Below are 17,397 nucleotides of genomic sequence, written 5' to 3' on the forward strand. Positions count from 1 at the left end.
TGAAGTGGTCTCTCTTTATGATCTCAGCTCTTTAATGAATTGTTCTTCAGAATAGAGTTGTGCATTCTGTCTCAATTTTTCTTCATGGTCCCTTTTTGCTATTTTCTCCTCTTCGTTTGTCTTTATTATTTCTTCAAGGAGGAGTTCTATCCTAGCGAGTCTATCTTCTTCTCTACTTTTTTTGAGTTCTTCAATGATGAGTTCCATCCTAGCAAGTCTATCTAAAGGAGGTTGGGTAGGTTGTAATGGTTAGTCGGGGTTAGCTTGTGAATGGAATTGGTTGTTTTGTGGTTGTGTGTTCTGAAAGTGGTATGACTCTTGTGGGTAGTGGATTGAGTTCTGTGAATGGTGAAATGAATTGTATGAATTTGGGATAGACTTTAGTGCTGAGGCATACTCAAATGATGAAGAATTTAGGCATGTAAAACTTGGAGGTGAGGTTGGATAATTAAGAGGTGATGGCTCTTGATGAATGGGATATGAATGAGTGGAATCTCTTTGATTTTGATCTTCCAAGCCACAACCTGAGTAGTGATCAATTTCACCAAAATATGAACCATTTTGTGGCTTTGAAAAGTATCCCATTTCATGTTCTTGATACTCCCATCCACCATGAGCATAGTAAAGTGAATCATTCTGTGGTGGTGGAGAGTTTTCCATGAAATTTGATTGACTAAAATATGATGGATGCTCCTTTCTTTCCTGCAGAAAGCTCTGTCTCAAACAATAATCACCAAAAGAAATTGGAATCTCCATTGTCACAGATGAGGAAATTCCCAGTGAGGCAATATCACAAACAGTTAGTTAGCAAAAGAAAATAAAGAAACAAAAGAAAACAAAGACAAAAGAAAAGTTTCTAATCTAGTAAATCAATCATCCGGTAGTTTGTTAATCACAATTAATCCCCGGCAATGGCGCCATAAACTTGATGCACGGAAACTTGTCTCTCAACAATTTTCCCTCGGCAAGTATACCGAATTGTCGTCAAATAATAACTCACAAAAGAGTGAGGTCGAATCCCACAGAGATTAACGAATTAAGCAATCAATAGTTGATTAATTATCCTAGTTAGACGAATCAGATTGGAGTGATAAGCAACAAGGAAAAGTAAATAGCACAAAAGTAAAGAAAGAGATAAAGTGCAGAAAAGTAAAATGGCAAGAAAGTAAATGACTATAAAGTAAATGTAAGAACTAAAAATAAAATGAACAGTGGGATCAAGAGATATTGCAATCCTCTGGATCAAGTTCATTCTCATCTCTTCCTCAATCAATGCATTCATTGATCTCCTTGGCAATCTTAAGTGATTGGATCCCAATTCCTTGGCAATCCAATCTCTCTAAGGTTGAACAATTTCCTAATTCCTTGATTTAATTGCTCATGGGAAGAGATAAAGTTTGGTCACTGATTATACCACACACATTCATAGATCAAAGTATTGGTAGGATTAAATGTCACAATATCCATCCAACCCCCAACCTAATCCAATGTGAGAGAGCATTTCTAGCATGATTTTCTCATTCCTCTTCCAAGGTTCAGAAGAAATCCAAGTATGAGCAATTTCTCTTCCGAGACAATTACCCAATTGGATGAAGATCGAAAGCTCTCTAGTAAAATCAAGAGAAAAGAAAGAAGAAGAAGAATAAGAACTACAATTGATCCATTGAATCACAATAGAGCTCTCTAACCCAATGAAAAGAGTTAGTTGATCATTACTCTACAAAAATAGAAAAGAAAGAAAGTGCAGAAAAGTAAAGATAAAGATTAAAACTAAAATTGAAACTACAAAATTCATAAATGAAAAGTACAAAGAAAAGAAAGAGAAGGAAAAGTGTGTGAGGGGAGGGAGTCCGAAGACCCCTCTTCAATCCCCCATTCCAGAATGTCCCCCCTCCCCCTTGAATGTAAAAACTAAGGCCCTTATATAGGCTCTCCTAAATTACAAAATGAAATTAAAAGCAAATTACAATTAAATGAAAATTCCTATTCTAGATGCTTCTTGTGACCTTGATTGGTTGACACTTGTGGGCTTGCTTCCTTGAGGTTGGGTGGTCCTTGAAAGAAAAGTGAATCAAGTTGAGGTCCAGGTGCTTAGCATTGGTGCTGAAGTTAGTGTGGCTAACGTCACACTTGCTACCCAGTTGGTGTTTTGGGGGCATAAAAGATGCCTCTTGTTTGTACTCCAATTTCATGCCCACTATAGAGTATTATATATTATTGGAAAGTTCTGAATGTCAGCTTTCTAATGCAACTGAAATCACCCAATTGGATCTCTATAACTCAAGTTATGCTCCTTTGAAGTGGACAAGGTTGCTGGCATAGTCGCTGACGTTATTGGAAAAAGTGAGTCACAATAACGTTAGCGATCAGGGGATAAATATTGCCAGGTTCTGAAGTTCAAACTTAATTTCCACCCCATACTATTATATATTGTTGGAAAGCCCTAGAAGTCTACTTTCCAACACTATTGGAAGTGCATCATTTGGAGCTCTACAACTCGAGTTACACTTCTTGGATAGTGAAGAGGTCAGTTGGCCTTACTACAGGTTGATACCATGCTCATCTTTGCACTTTCGGGGCAGGTTTTCTCCCTCAAATTTAGTGTCCACCATGTATTGCCATATATTCTTGGGAAGCTCTGGAATCCTACTTTCCAATGCCACTGGAATCACCTCATTTGGAGCTTTGTGGCTCATGTTATTCTTGTTTGAAGAAGGCATGGTCAGGCTGTCGGGTGAGATTTTGCCCACGTTAATGTCCACGTTAGTGTAACTAACATGGCCATTAACGTGGGTCTTCCTTTGCTTCGCAAACATTAGTGGCACTCACTTTTTCCACTAACGTTGGCGTTTCCCTTTTCTTCCATGTTAGTTCCCACGTTAATATAACTAACGTGGAAGCTAACGTGGGTCTTCTTTTGCTTCGCTAGCGTTATTAGCACTCACTTTTGCAAATAACGCTGCTCCTTCTTCAAAGTTAATGCCATTAAATTTCTCACTAATGTTGGGGCTTCTCTTTTCTTCCACGTTAGTGACCACGTTAGTGGAGCTAACGGGGTCGCTAACGTGGGTCTTCTTGCCTTTTGCTAACGTTAGTGGCGTTAACGTTCTTACTAACTTTCCAAGCTTTCCTTCCTTTCACTTTAATGGCCACGTTAGTGGTACTAACGTAGCCACTAACGTGGCTCTTCTCTGTGTCTTGTTACCTGAAATCAATCAAACAAAGTGCATCAAAGTCTTGCTCTTAATCTTGAGATTATGAATCATCCATTTTATCATTCAATTCATGCGTAATTCTCATGAAATCATTCAAAATTCACAATATTTGCTTAAATCATGGTATGAATACATTTTCAACCAAATACTTGCTTATTTCCTAAGAAAATATATGAAACCAACCTAAAGTATACAAAAAATGGCTAGTAAAACTAGCCAAGATGCCCTGGCATCAACAAGCTGTAAGAATTTCACTAGAGATGGCAGACAATTCAAGAAACAGGCTTATGGACTTGTAGAGGATGTCTCAGTGAAGGTTGAAGGCTTTTACATCCCTGCTGACTTCATAATCCTAGACACTGGGAAGGATGAAGATGAATCCATTATCCTTGGAAGACCCTTCCTAGCCACAGCAAGAGCTGTGATTGATGTGGTCAGAGGAGAGTTAGTCCTTCAATTGAATGAGGACTACCTTGTGTTTAAGGCTCAAGGATCTTCTTCTGTAACCATGGAGAGGAAGCATGAAAAGCTTCTCTCAATACAGAGTCAAACAAAGCCCCCACACTCAACTTCTAAGTTTGGTGTTGGGAGGCCACCATTAACCTCTGAGTCTCTGTGAAGCTCTCTAAGAGCTCACTGTCAAGCTATTGACATTAAAGAAGCGCTTGTTGGGAGGCAACCCAATATTATTTAATTATATTTTCCATTGTTATTTTAAGTTTTCTTTAGGTTGATGATCATGTGAAGTCATAAAAACAGCTGCAGAATTAAAGCAGAATGAAAAACAGCATCAAAAAAATAGAACACCTTGGAGAACAGGCTTACTGGCGTTTAAACGCCAGTAAGGATAGCAGAATGGGCGTTTAACGCCCAGCCTGGCAGCATTCTGGGCGTTTAACGCTAGAAAGGGGTGTCTGGCGTCTGGCTGGCGTTAAACGCCAGAAATGGCAGACAGACTGGCGTTTAACGCCAAAAAAGGGTGTCTGGCTGGCGTTAAACGCCAGAAAGGGGCAGCAGACTAGCGTTTAACGCCAGGAAAGGTAGGAGAGCTGGCGTTTAACGCCAGAATTGGCACACAGAGGGCGTTTGAATGCCAGAATGGTGCAGGGAGCAGAATTCCTTGACACCTCAAGATCTGTGGACCCACAGGATCCCCATCTACTCCACCTCTTCTTCTCTCCTCTTTACACCTTTCTATAACACTCTTCCCTAAATACCCTTGACCAATCCCATCAATAACTCTTCCCGAAATACCCTTCACCTATCAAATCCTACCCTCTTCCCCATATCCTCTTCACCACTCACATCCATCCATCATAAACCCCACCTACCTCAACATTCAAATTCAAACCATTTCCCTCCCAAGCCCACCCATTCTAACACGGATTCCCTCTCTTCCCTACTCTATAAATACCCTTCCTCACTACCTTCACTTTCACACATCACAAACAATTTTCCCCCCTTAGCCGAAACCAACACCACACTCTATCTCCTCCATTTCTTCTTCTTCTACTCCTTTCTTTCTTCTTTTGCTCGAGGACGAGCAAACCTTTTAAGTTTGGTGTGGAAAAAGCTCTGCTTTTCTATTTTTCCATAACCATTAATGGCACATAAGGCCGGAGAAACTTCTAGAAAGAGGAAAAAAAGGCAATTACCTCCACCTCCGAGTCATGGGAGATGGAGAGATTCATCTCAAAGGTCCATCAAGACCACTTCTATGAAGTTGTGGCCAAGAAAAAGGTGATCTCTGAGGTCCCCTTCAAGCTCAAAAAGGGTGAATATCCGGAGATCTGATGTGAGATTCGAAGAAGAGGTTGGGAAGCTCTCACTAACCCAATCCAACAAGTCGGAATCTTAATGGTTCAAAAGTTCTATGTTAATGCATGGATCACTAGGAACCATGACCAAAGTATGCACCCAAACCCAAAGAATTGGCTCATAATGGTTCGGGGGAATTACTTGGATTTCAGTCCGAAAAATATAAGGTTGGCATTTAACTTGCCAATGATGAAAGGAGATCCTCATCCTTTTACTAGAAGGATCAACTTTAATCAAAGGTTGGACCAACTCCTTAGGGACATTTGTGTGGAAAGAGCTCAATGGAAGAGAGACTCAAGAGGTAAGCTGGTTCAACTAAGAAGACTTGACATCAAACCCGTGGTTAGGGAATGGTTGGAGTTCATCCAACGCTCTATTATTCCTACTAGCAATTGGTTTGAAGTTACAATAGACCGGGCTATCATGATCCATAGCATCATGAATGGAGAGGAAGTAGAAGTTCATGAGATCATACCTCTAGAACTCTACAAGGTGGCGGACAGCCCCTCTACTTTGGCAAGGTTAGCTTCTCTCATCTCATCTGTATCCTATGCAATTCAGCTGAAATTGTCATAGAGGAAGACATCCTTATTGATGAGGACAAGCCCATCACTAAGAAGAGGATGGAAAAAACAAGAGAGCCCACTCATGGACTTCAACAAGAGCATGAGGAAATTTCTCATCAAGAAATCCCTGAGATGTCTCAAGGGATGCACTTTCCTCCACAAAACTACTGGGAGCAAATCAATACCTCCTTAGGAGAATTGAGTTCTAACATGGGACAACTAAGGATGGAGCACCAAGAGCACTCCATTATCCTCAAAGAAATCAGAGAGGACCAAAGAGCCATGAGGGAGGAGCAACAAAGGCAAGGAAGAGACATAGAGGAGCTCAAGCACTCCATAAGATCTTCAAGAGGAAGAACTAGCCGCCATCACTAAGGTGGATCCGTTCTTTAATTTCTTTGTTCTTATTCTTCTGTTTTTCGAAATATATGCTTTATGTTTTGTCTATGTTTGTGTCTTTATTACATGATCATTAGTGTCTAGTGTCTATGTCTTAAAGCTATGAATGTCCTATGAATCCTTCACCTTTCTTAAATGAAAAATATTTTTAATTGCAAAAGAACAAGAAGTACATGATTTCGAATTCTATCTTAAAATTAGTTTAATTATTTTGATGTGGTGGCAATACTTTTTGTTTTCTGAATGAATGCTTGAACAGTGCATATTTCTTGAATTTGTTGTTTATGAATGTTAAAATTGTTGGCTCTTGAAAGAATAATGAAAAAAGAGAAATGTTATTGATAATCTGAAAAATTATAAACTTGATTCTTGAAGCAAGAAAAAGTAGTGAAAAGCAAAAGCTTGCAAAAAAAATATGAAAAAAAGGCAAAAAAAAATAAAGAAAAAGAAAGAAAGAGAAAAAGCAAGTAGAAAAAGCCAATAACCCTTTAAACCAAAAGGCAAGGGTAAAGAGGATCTAAGGCTTTGAGCATTAATGGATAGGAGGGCCCACAGGAATAAAATCCTGGCCTAAGCGGCTAAATCAAGATGTCCCTAACCATGTGCTTGTGGCGTGAAGGTGTCAAGTGAAAAACTTGAGACTGAGCGGTTAAAGTCGTGGTCCAAAGCAAAAAGAGTGTGCTTAAGAGCTCTGGGCACCTCTAACTGGGGACTCTAGCAAAGCTGAGTCACAATCTGAAAAGGTTCACCCAGTTATGTGTCCACTACAAGAAAAATACCCATTCAGTCACACTTTTTTTAAGCTACATTTGAAAAGCGTAGCCTATTCTATGAATAGGCTACGCTTTTCTCAGTGATGCCTTTTTATAAGAGAAAAAGAAACACAATTTTGCCATCATTTAAAAAGTGTAGCCTTAGGTATTATAGAAATCACTTATAAAGCGTAGCTGAATGTTGATATTTATGGGTCCACTTTTTATATCTAAGGGAACGCTTTTAGAGTGTAGCCTATTTATTAAGTTATGGGTGCACTTTAAAAATGATGCCTAATGTATCTAAAGCAAAAAGCTTTACACTTGATAAATTTTATTCCTCAGTTTCGTGAAAGCAAAACTCACACACTTAGTGAAATTTTTGTCCCTCCAAAACTCACACTTAGCCTTCATCTCAACCCCTTTCAGAAACCCTGTCACCATCGAAGAAACCCTTCAAACCTCACCATCGCGAAGAAACCCTCTCGCTACAGAAACCCTCTCACTCACCACTCACCGTCGCTCCTCTTCACCCTCCTCCTTGTCGCTGCGCCGCCCTCACCATCCTCATCTCTGCGCTTCTCATCGTCCTTCCCCTTTCAATTCGATTGAGTAACCCTCATTTCTGCGCTATATACTGAGCTTAATGAATATTTTTTCTTTGATTCGTCACCAATTCACGCTACCTGCACAAACTCGCACGCCATCTCCTTCGATTCGTCGCCACTGCTCATCTCTTCTTCAAGGGTTTTCACCTTCGATTCGTCGTCGCTCATCTCTTCTTCACCGTTGCCATTCATCACCGCGCTCACCAAGTAAGCATTCTGTGCCTCGTTCTTTTCTTCTCACTCATTCTCTTACTCGCTCTCTCTCACTCGCCCTCTCTGTGCAGTGTCAAAAAAACTGTGTGCTCTCTAGCAACCTCTTCTCTGCTCTACTGTGAAGCATCAAGGTTTCCAATGAGGCAAAGCATCGATCCCTTACAAGCGAGGTAAGCGCCCGATGATGATGATGATTCTGTAAAATTTTGGAGGTTTTGGGTTTTCATTTTAGGGTTTTAATTGGGGGTTTTAGCTTCTGTATTCTGCGTTATTTATCTGTGGACTGCCAGATCAAACTAAAATCACCAATGTAAATTTCACCATGTGTCAACTGAATTATTATTCTTTTTTTTGTTATTGTTCTTGTTGATTTTTTCTTGTTTAAATTTCGCTTTTAAAGAGAGTAGAGTATTCTCAAGAGAGGATTATTCTTATGCTTTTAAATTGCTTTGTTGATTGAATCAATAACTTGAAGCACCTGTAAATTTTAAGATGTATTTTGGGAACCCAAGCTTGATTTGAGACATATGCAGTGATTATTGCAATCAATTGAGTGTTCCAATTTCTGCTAAAATGGGAGAATATATATTGTAGAATTTAGATCGACACTTTCATATGGTAATATTATGACACTTATGCAGCTAATTTTTTAACTGTCAGTACTCTGCTTCAATTTCTGTCGTGCTGTCTGACTCAACTAGCGCAAGCTGAATGGATCTTGTGTTTGTCGGTCTTCTTCCTTCTCTGTTTTCTTTTTTTTTTGTCCTTTTCATTTTCTCATTGAGGAAGAACTTGATTTTCTAAAGAATGAAGGATCTTTATCTGGTAGCATTAACATTCTTTCCCCTGCTGGCTGCTGCATTGGATTGCTATTCTTTTTGCTTTTTCTGCGTTGAGTTGAAGGGTGAACTTGAATTGCTTGGATCTTTGTGTGTCTTTTTTTTTCAGTATTATTATTGAAGCGCAGCATCTTGAGAAAAATCTGAGTCGGTTTTGTTTTGAAAATTAGAGTTATATGATTGAGATGTGAACAAAGTTTATACTGTAGGAGAAGGACAAAGAACTTGCGATATGTGATTTTCTCACATTGTCGATGATTTTATTTGATTTCTTCTTATTTTATTAGTTTGGGGATATGTGGATATAAGCTTCAGGCTTCCATCAAGCTGGACTTGTGTATCGGTTTTTAATAAACTAGAAATTATAAATTGTAAAGGATATTCATACACGTGATTGAGTTTGATTAAACCGTATCAGCTTGGAACTTACAAGATAGGTTTTACAATGTTCAATTGTTTTTTCTAGTTGTTTCTTCTAACCAAGTTGTGTTACTACTATTCTTGATTTTCATATGTAGGGTGAAAATTCTAAGTTTTCACTAACTGAAAAGGATTGAAAAAATAAAATCATAGCATATTAAGAGTGTTATCTTATTAATTAATGTAGTCTAATTACTGTTAGTTTAATTCGTTGTCTTTGATTTTCATGAATAGCAAGTCGTGCAATTGAGTTGAAGAATCATTCTTTACTACATGGAAAAGTGATAAGGGTCATGTGGTCTTGTCGCGATACTTTATAGGAAAAAACAGAGGGGACAGTAGCTACAATCATAATATTTGTTCTAACCTTAAAAATTATTTGTCTCAGAACTTCTGCTGTGGCTATTGCTAACAGATGGCTTCTAAAATATGTAGGTAACCAGCAATGAGACCAGTTTGATGGCTCGATGTCGTAGTAACATCCCTTATCTCTTTATATGGTTTAGTGATTTTAGTAACTCGTAATTTTCATTTTCCATTTCTCCTTCTTCTTCTTAATTCTCTTGTATAACCAACCCAAACCTTGATGATCTTGGTTGCTATAGTCTCATAGGTGATGTTGGAATAGTTTTGTTTTTCTATGATAATTTACTGAGAGTTAAAATTTGTCCAATTTCTGGAGATAATAAATTTATTTAAGGGTTAATGCAGATAATTAACTGAAGTGCTGAAGCCAATTTATATCCTGGTGCAATAACTTCGACAGTTAAGTGCTGAAGCTTGGGTAGATATATTCTAATATTTTCTTTGCTGCTCACTAATGACATTATTTTATGTTATCAGCTTCAAATTACAGAGGTAATTGGATACTTACTTTCTCCTTGCTCACATGTGCTCTATCAAGCTTAAAGAATGGACGCTTGTCCTGCTTACTCTGTTAAGAAGTTCTAAGGTACGCTTGGATTCATTGACATGAATGCAACAACAACGGTGTTAAAATAAATGGTAAAAATGTAATAGATGATGAAAAATAAAATCCTTAATCATTTTGTGTTATATATAATATGAGGTGACAAAAGCAATAACACTGACATGATATAATTATGTTAACTATGTCGAACTGGTACAAGGCTAGCCAAATGGCATTGCTATTAGACTCCTAACATGAGAATAGTTCCAATGTCTCAGCAATTAGCGCCGTCATTTTCCTCTTATCTTTGGTTCTACATTATTGTTAAATGATTTTTATAACATGCTTGGAATTAAACATGCAAATCAGAGAGGACTTTTTTAAGCACACACAGCAATAAGCCAGTAATCATTGCCTTTCTCCGCTGTCATTGCAGTTTTCCTTTTGTAAAGGGAGTCACTTAGAAATGTATTTGGCATCTTTTTAATTCCATTCTAGCAAAGGTTCACTTTGTTGCATTCTTCTGATGAGATTTTACAGGTGTTTTTTGACTTATTCAGACATGATGTTCGGCTGTGAAAAGCATGCAGCACCACACTGCAGGTATATATAATCTAGATTACTGTTGAAACTATAGCATGTCAGTTTGTACACTAAATTATAACTAATATATCATATATGATATAAATATGATTCATGCCTATTATGTGTGCACTGCAGTTACACCCTACATTTGGGAACTGTTTGTTGGATAGTTAATTTATCTTTTCATAAACATTGTAGTGGCTTTGTTATATTTAATATTTTTTGTATCCTTTTTCTTGGAAGGCATATTCAATTCTGAACAACTGAAACCATTATTTTGAGTGAAAAAAGGTTAATTATATAACAGTTTGAGTAAACAACAGTAGTAGAAAGTAGAAACAAAAGCACATATGGGGCACCATTATTTATCTGTGGAAGATAAGCAGCAAAAATAAAAATGCATTCATGAATTATGTTTGTCATTATGGTAATTTCTTCTACTCTACGCTCTACTTTTCTGTAAAACAAATACAATTTTTTAAAAAAAATGAAAAAATAAAAAGAAAAACCTAAAGAGTGTCTTAATTTTTTATTGTCTTGTATGATAATATGCTCAAACGCCTAAGGCTATTTTTATCTTTTTTTTTTAATTATTTTTCCTCATATTTGATTTCTCATTTGAAGAGTGCCACATATTTTTGCGGTTCATAAATCTTTTGCCATTTTATAAAAAGGTTCACTTTCTTGACCTGTGCATTCTGCTTTAGTTCTTTTTCCAATATTACAGATTCTCTTTTACTTGTTCCCTCACAATGTGCATTCTCATGAAAAAAATAGTTCCTTGTATCTGTCCATTGTAGACTCATTCAAGATTTATTGGAAGAGAAAAACTTTGCAACGATGGAAGATATATGAAGGTGAATGCAGACTTCATCTTTGCTCGATGTACATCATATTTTCTTGCTGACAAAGTTATATGTTCGAGTGGTTTCCTTCACGTGGATCTACTTGAAAGATCTGATGGGTTTTATTCAAACATATGGACCATGGTTAACCATGGTTTTCATCACAAGTCATTTTTCTGGTGCTAATCTCATGAATATGCCATAGTTTGTGTGGTCAGACAAGTGCATATATTTTTGAGGTGTGGATTATTCTCTTCATTTTTCCATCCAAATTTTGTAACTTTTTTTTTCTTTCTGATTTTGTAAAATATGAACAGACCCATTTGTATATAATATATTGGTTATGCCCCTGGTACATCAGCATTCATAGTGAAATTTATTGCTTATGCAAAACCTTTTTTTATCATTATTGTAAATATATTTTGGTTAGAGATAATTTTTATTATTTAAAGAAATTATTTAGTATAATTATGTATTTATTTTTATTTTATAATATTTAACTCATTTAAATAAAAATGTAGAATTATTATACATGTAATCATATTACTAATTATTATGTTGTATTAATAATTATTAGAAAATTATATATATATAGAAAATAAAAAAAATAAGGGACCTAAGGCTACGCTTATATACAGTAGCTATAGTATATATATATATAAAAAAAGAGGGACCTAAGGCTACGCTTATAAAAAGTAGCTATGGTATACAATGTGGTTACGCTTTACAGGTAATGCAGTAGCGTTGAAAAGCGTAGCCTATTCTGGAAAAATGAAAGCTGAAAAGCGTAGCCTTTGGTCCTGGACAGCATCACTTGAAAAGCATACCCTATTCCCAAACGCCAAAAGCGTAACCCTTGGTGCAGAAAAGCGTAGCCTTTGAGAATAGGCAACGGCCGAATAGGAATCACTCCTAAAAGCGTAGCCGTAGCCCAAAAAGCGTAGCCGTAGCCTAAAGCATCATTTTTTTTCACTTTTGGCTACACTTTTCAAGTGTACCTGAATGGGTGTTTTTCTTGTAGTGGTCTGTGGCATTTATGTATCTGGTGGTAATACTGGAAAACAAAATGCTTAGGGTCACGACCAAGACTCATAAAGTAGCTGTGTTCAAGAATCAACATACTGAACTAAGAGAATCAATAACACTATCTGAATTCTAAATTCTTATGGATGCCAATCATTCTGAACTTCAAAGGATAAAGTGAGATGCCAAAACTGTTCAGAAGCAAAAAGGCTACTAGCCCCGCTCATCTAATTGGAACTAAGTTCATTGATAAGTTTGGAATTTATTGTATTTTCTCTTCTTTTTATCCTATTTTGTTTTTAGTTGCTTGGGGACAAGCAACAATTTAAGTTTAGTGTTGTGATGAACGGATAATTTATACCCTTTTTGACATTGTTTTTACATAGTTTTTAGTATGTTTTAGTTACTTTTTATTATATTTTAATAGTTTTTATGCAAAAATCACATTTCTGGACTTTACTATGAGTTTGTGTATTTTTCTGTGATTTCAGGTATTTTCTGGCTAAAATTGAGGGATCTGAGCAAAAATCTGATTCAGAGGCTGAAAAAGGACTGTAGATGCTGTTGGATTTTGACCTTTCTGCACTCGAAGTGGATTTTCTGGAGCTACAGAAGCCCAATTAGTGCGCTCTTAATTGCATTGGAAAGTAGACATCCTGGGCTTTCCATCAATATATAATAGTTCACACTTTGCTCGAGATTTAATGGCCAAAACTGGCGTCCAAAACCAGCCTAAAACATCTTGGCGTAAAATGCCCAAACTGGCACTAGAATTGGAGTTAAACGCCCAAACTGGCACCCAAGCTGGCGTTTAACTCCAGGAACAGCCTATGCACGAAAAAGCTTCAATGCTCAGCCCAAGCACACACCAAGTGGGTCCCGGAAGTGGATTTCTGCACTATCTGCACTTAGTTACTCATTTTCTGTAAGCCTAAGTTACTAGTTTAGTATAAATAGCACTTTTTACTATTGTATTGAAGGACTTTTGGATCTTATGCTATCATAGACCATTGTTCATGTTTGGAGGCTGGCCTCACGGCCATGCCTAGACCTCTTTCACTTATGTATTTTCTACGGTGGAATTTCTACACCCCATAGATTAAGGTGTGGAGCTCTGCTATTTTTCATGAATTAATGCAAGTACTATTATTTTTCTATTCAATTCACGCCTACTTCTTCTCCAAGATATACTCTTGTACATAATTCAGTTAAGTCAGAATGAAGGGGTGACCCGTGACAATCACCCAATTTTCGTTACTCGCTTAGCCAAGATCCGCGTGCCTAACAACCACAAAGCAGTCTACATGATGTTCAACGTAGTCATTGGACGACAGCTGGAGTATATTCTCTTGGATATCTAATACACGGACCGAGTCCGTGAGATTAGTATCTTCGTGGTATAGGCTAGAATTATTGGCAGCCATTCCTGGGATCCGGAAAGTCTAAACCTTGTCTGTGGTATTCTGAGTAGGATCCGCGAAGGGATGACTGTGACGAGCTTCAAACCTGCGAATGTTGGGCGCAGTGACAGTGTGCAAAAGGATCAATGGATCCTATTCCGACGCTAGCAGGAATCGACAGATGATTAGCCATGCGGTAGCTGTACCTGGTGTTCCGAGGGTTACCTGAAACTGGAGGTCGATCTCGGATGAGATCTTTGTTACCGGTCGGAGATAATGTGTCCGGCTGGCTGGTGGCGGCCGGAGCTGTTGTGTCCGACTTGTTGGATTTGCTGCGCTGCTGATCCTTGGCCACCGGAGGGTGGGGGGTACCTGCAAGAAACTCCGATGCTTAAGTTAGCACGGGTATTAGGCAGGTTTTTATGTAGAATCAGAGTATGAGTTATACCTGGGTGCTCCAGTGTATTTATAGTAGTGTGGGCTGACCTTTCTGATAAGATAAGTTAGTTATCTTATCTTATCTTATCTTTATCTGGAGTGAAGTCAGCTTATCTTTAAGGGAACCGCCTTTATCTCTGTAGGCTTGAACTGCCTTTGGATTTGGGTCGTGTTCCTCTATTTGGGCCCTTTACTGGGCTCTCCTGTCGTTTTGGCCGATCTCTTTAAGAAGAGGTCGGATAGTTGGACCTGAAGAGGTCAGTCGTTTTGCCACCAATCATCCCGGGTCGGACAGTTTGACCCAGGGTATGAACAGTGCCCCTGCTTTGAGCTCGGTCTTCTTTTTGAGGTCGAGTTCTTGACTTCGGTCCTTCTCTAATGAAGCCGAACTCAAGCATTTTGTCGATTCCTTTGTAGAAGCTTTTGAATGTAGAACGTTTTTCCTCTAAAAGCGCGCGCTTTTATATCGGCGCTGTTTTGGGAATGCAAACGGTTTTAATATCCGCATTTAATTGGCATTTAATTGCCCCGTTTCCCCTAACTTCTCTATTTTTTGAATTTTGCACTCAGGAAAATGGTTTCTCTCCTTCGCCCTTTTCGTAACTTCTTCACATTTCTTCTTTCACTCTCTCGCTTTCTGTCTTTCGCTTGTGCTTCTGCTTTCGTCGCTTGGCATTTTTTCTGGGCAGCCTTTGTCTCTGCGCTTTCATTCTTCCTCGCAGCTTCTTCCGTCTCCAGGTTAGTCTCATTTCATATTTTCCTCGTTTGTTTTTGTCTTTGCGATGGGGTTTTCCTTTTGATATTCTTTTTGGAGAAAGTTTGGATCTTTCCATTTTTTATCATGCTTGACTTGTTGCATGCTCTGGAATTTCTTTGTTTTTTGGTGCGAATCTTTTTCTTTTGCATGTTGCCACCGTTTCTATTTGTGCCTTGGCTGATGATTTTTTGCTTGATTTCAAAAGAAAGTTTGCGCCTTTGTTGCTTGGTCTTTTTTGACATTTCTGATATACTGTAGAAGTAGTGTTTTTTGCTGGTAAACTGTAGAAGTGTGGTCCTTTGCGTTTTTGCTTCCTTTGTTTTCTTTCTGGATTTTGTTTTGACGAGTGCTAGGATGTAAGCCGTAGAAATAACTTGAAAACCTTGCTTGTTTACTGCCTCCAAGGGATGCCCCAAGACCTTTGTCTTGAGTCTTGGGGTTTTCCCTTTTTGTTTATCCGCCCGTCGAGATGTTTTGCCCTCTGTCCGAGATGTTTTTGTGTAATCCATTCTTCCTTTCTTTTTGTAGGATTTAGTTGACCTCATGTCTTCCCGAAATAACGTAACAGAAATGCCTTCCCAGGTTCCCGCGGGTATGGCTGATTGGGTGGACTCCATGGTTCTTATGTGTGTCCCGCTGGTTGATTCCGAATTTTGTACTCAGCTTAGGCAGTTTCACAGTGTCTGTAGTAATTCTGGTGATGAGAAGAATTATGAACTTGTCCCTCCCTCTTTTGACGAGAGAGTCTATTTTTCGACTCGAGTTGTTGACAATCGCCCCTTCTTTTATGCTTACGATTTTTTCTGTAGAGTTGGCCAATAAAATCCCGCCTGGAATACTTTTTTGGCGAGAGCTCGTGCTCCGAGATGATTGCCACAAATGCCGCTGTGTATTTCTTCTAGCACTTCCCTTGTGTTGGAAGTCGGCACGTATTATAGTAAAGGTATTGAGATTCCTCTTTTGTACAGGATGTTGTTTATGATGGTGTAGTACTGTGCCTCCCTTTTTAATTTCTTTGCCTCCTTTTCTTCTGCGGGGAGTGTTCCTTCTTTGAGGTAGTTGATTATGGGGGTCATCCATCCTTGGTCCTGACTTGTTATGGCCAGGACTTTTTCCTCTTCCGAGATTGACGGGTTTTGCAACATTTCCTGGATGAGGCTTCTATTGTTGCCCCCTGGTTTGGTACTGGCTAGTTTTGAGAGTGCATCAGCTCGGGCATTTTGTTCGCCGGGTATGTGGCAGATCTTATATTCCCCGACTTGTCCGAGTAGTTCCTTGGTTTTATCCAAATATTTTTTCATGGTGGGGTCTTTGGCTTGGTAGCTCCCTGTTATTTGTGATGTGACCACTTGTGAATCGCTGTAAATGTTGAGTTTTTTAGCTCCGACCTCTTTAGCCAGCTTCAAACCAGCTAATAATGCTTCATATTCCGCTTGGTTATTGGAGGCCGGGAACCCGAACTTGAGGGAGAGCTCAACTTGGGTTCCTTGGTTGCTTTCTATTATCACGCCTGCGCCGCTTCCAGTTTTATTTGAGAAACCGTCCACGTAGAGATTCCATTCTGTGGGAGTTTTCAGGGTATCTGTGAATTCTGCGATGAAGTCGGCCAGATACTGTGATTTAATGGCCGTCCGAGCTTCATATTGGAGGTTGAATTCTGACAACTCGACTGCCCATTGTAAAATTCTGCCTGCTAAATCTGTTTTCTGCAATATTCCTTTTATGGGCTGGTTAGTTCTAACCTTAATGGTGTGAGCCTGGAAGTACGGGCGGAGTCGTCGAGATGTTAGGATGAGAGTATAGGCAAATTTTTCTATTTTCTGGTAGTTCAGCTCGGATCCCTGTAGTGCTTTGCTAATGAAGTAGACGGGTTGTTGCCATTTTCGTCTTCTCTGACTAGTGCTGAGGCTATCGCCCGGCTTCCTACTGCGAGATATAATATGAGTGGTTCTCCTTCTTGTGGTCGAGATAGGATAGGTGGCCATCCTAAGAACACCTTGAAGTCTCGGAAAGCTTGCTCACATTCTGTCATCCATTCGAACTGTTTTCCCTTTCTTAAAGTAGCATAGAAGGGGAGAGATCTTATCGTAGCTCCTGCTAAGAATCGGGATAGGGCGGCCAATCTCCCGTTGAGTTGTTGTACTTCTTTGACGCAGGTTAGGCTCTTCATGTTGAGTATAGCTTGACATTTGTCTGGATTTACTTCAATTCCCCTTTGTGTGAGCATGAAACCCAAGAATTTGCCTGCTTCAACTGCGAAGGTGCATTTTGCGGGGTTGAGTCGCATGTTATGCTTCCTTATAGTGTCAAACACTTGAGCCAGGTCGGACAATAATGTAACTTCGCTTTGTGTTTTTATCAACATGTCGTCCACATAGACTCCATGATTTTTCCGATGTGATCTGAGAAGACTTTATTCATTAGCCTTTGATAAGTAGCTCCCGCGTTCTTGAGACCGAAAGGCATCACGATGTAGCAGTAGTTCGCCTTTGGTGTTAAGAACGAGGTCTTTTCTTGATCTGGTGGATACATGGGGATTTGGTTGTATCCCGAATAGGCTTCCATAAACGAGAGGTATCTATATCCGGAGGAAGCATCTACTAAAGCGT

The sequence above is a fragment of the Arachis ipaensis genome, chromosome B4, assembly GCF_059453495.1.
Source record: "Arachis ipaensis isolate K30076 ecotype BB chromosome B4, ASM5945349v1, whole genome shotgun sequence".
NCBI lineage: Eukaryota > Viridiplantae > Streptophyta > Magnoliopsida > Fabales > Fabaceae > Arachis > Arachis ipaensis.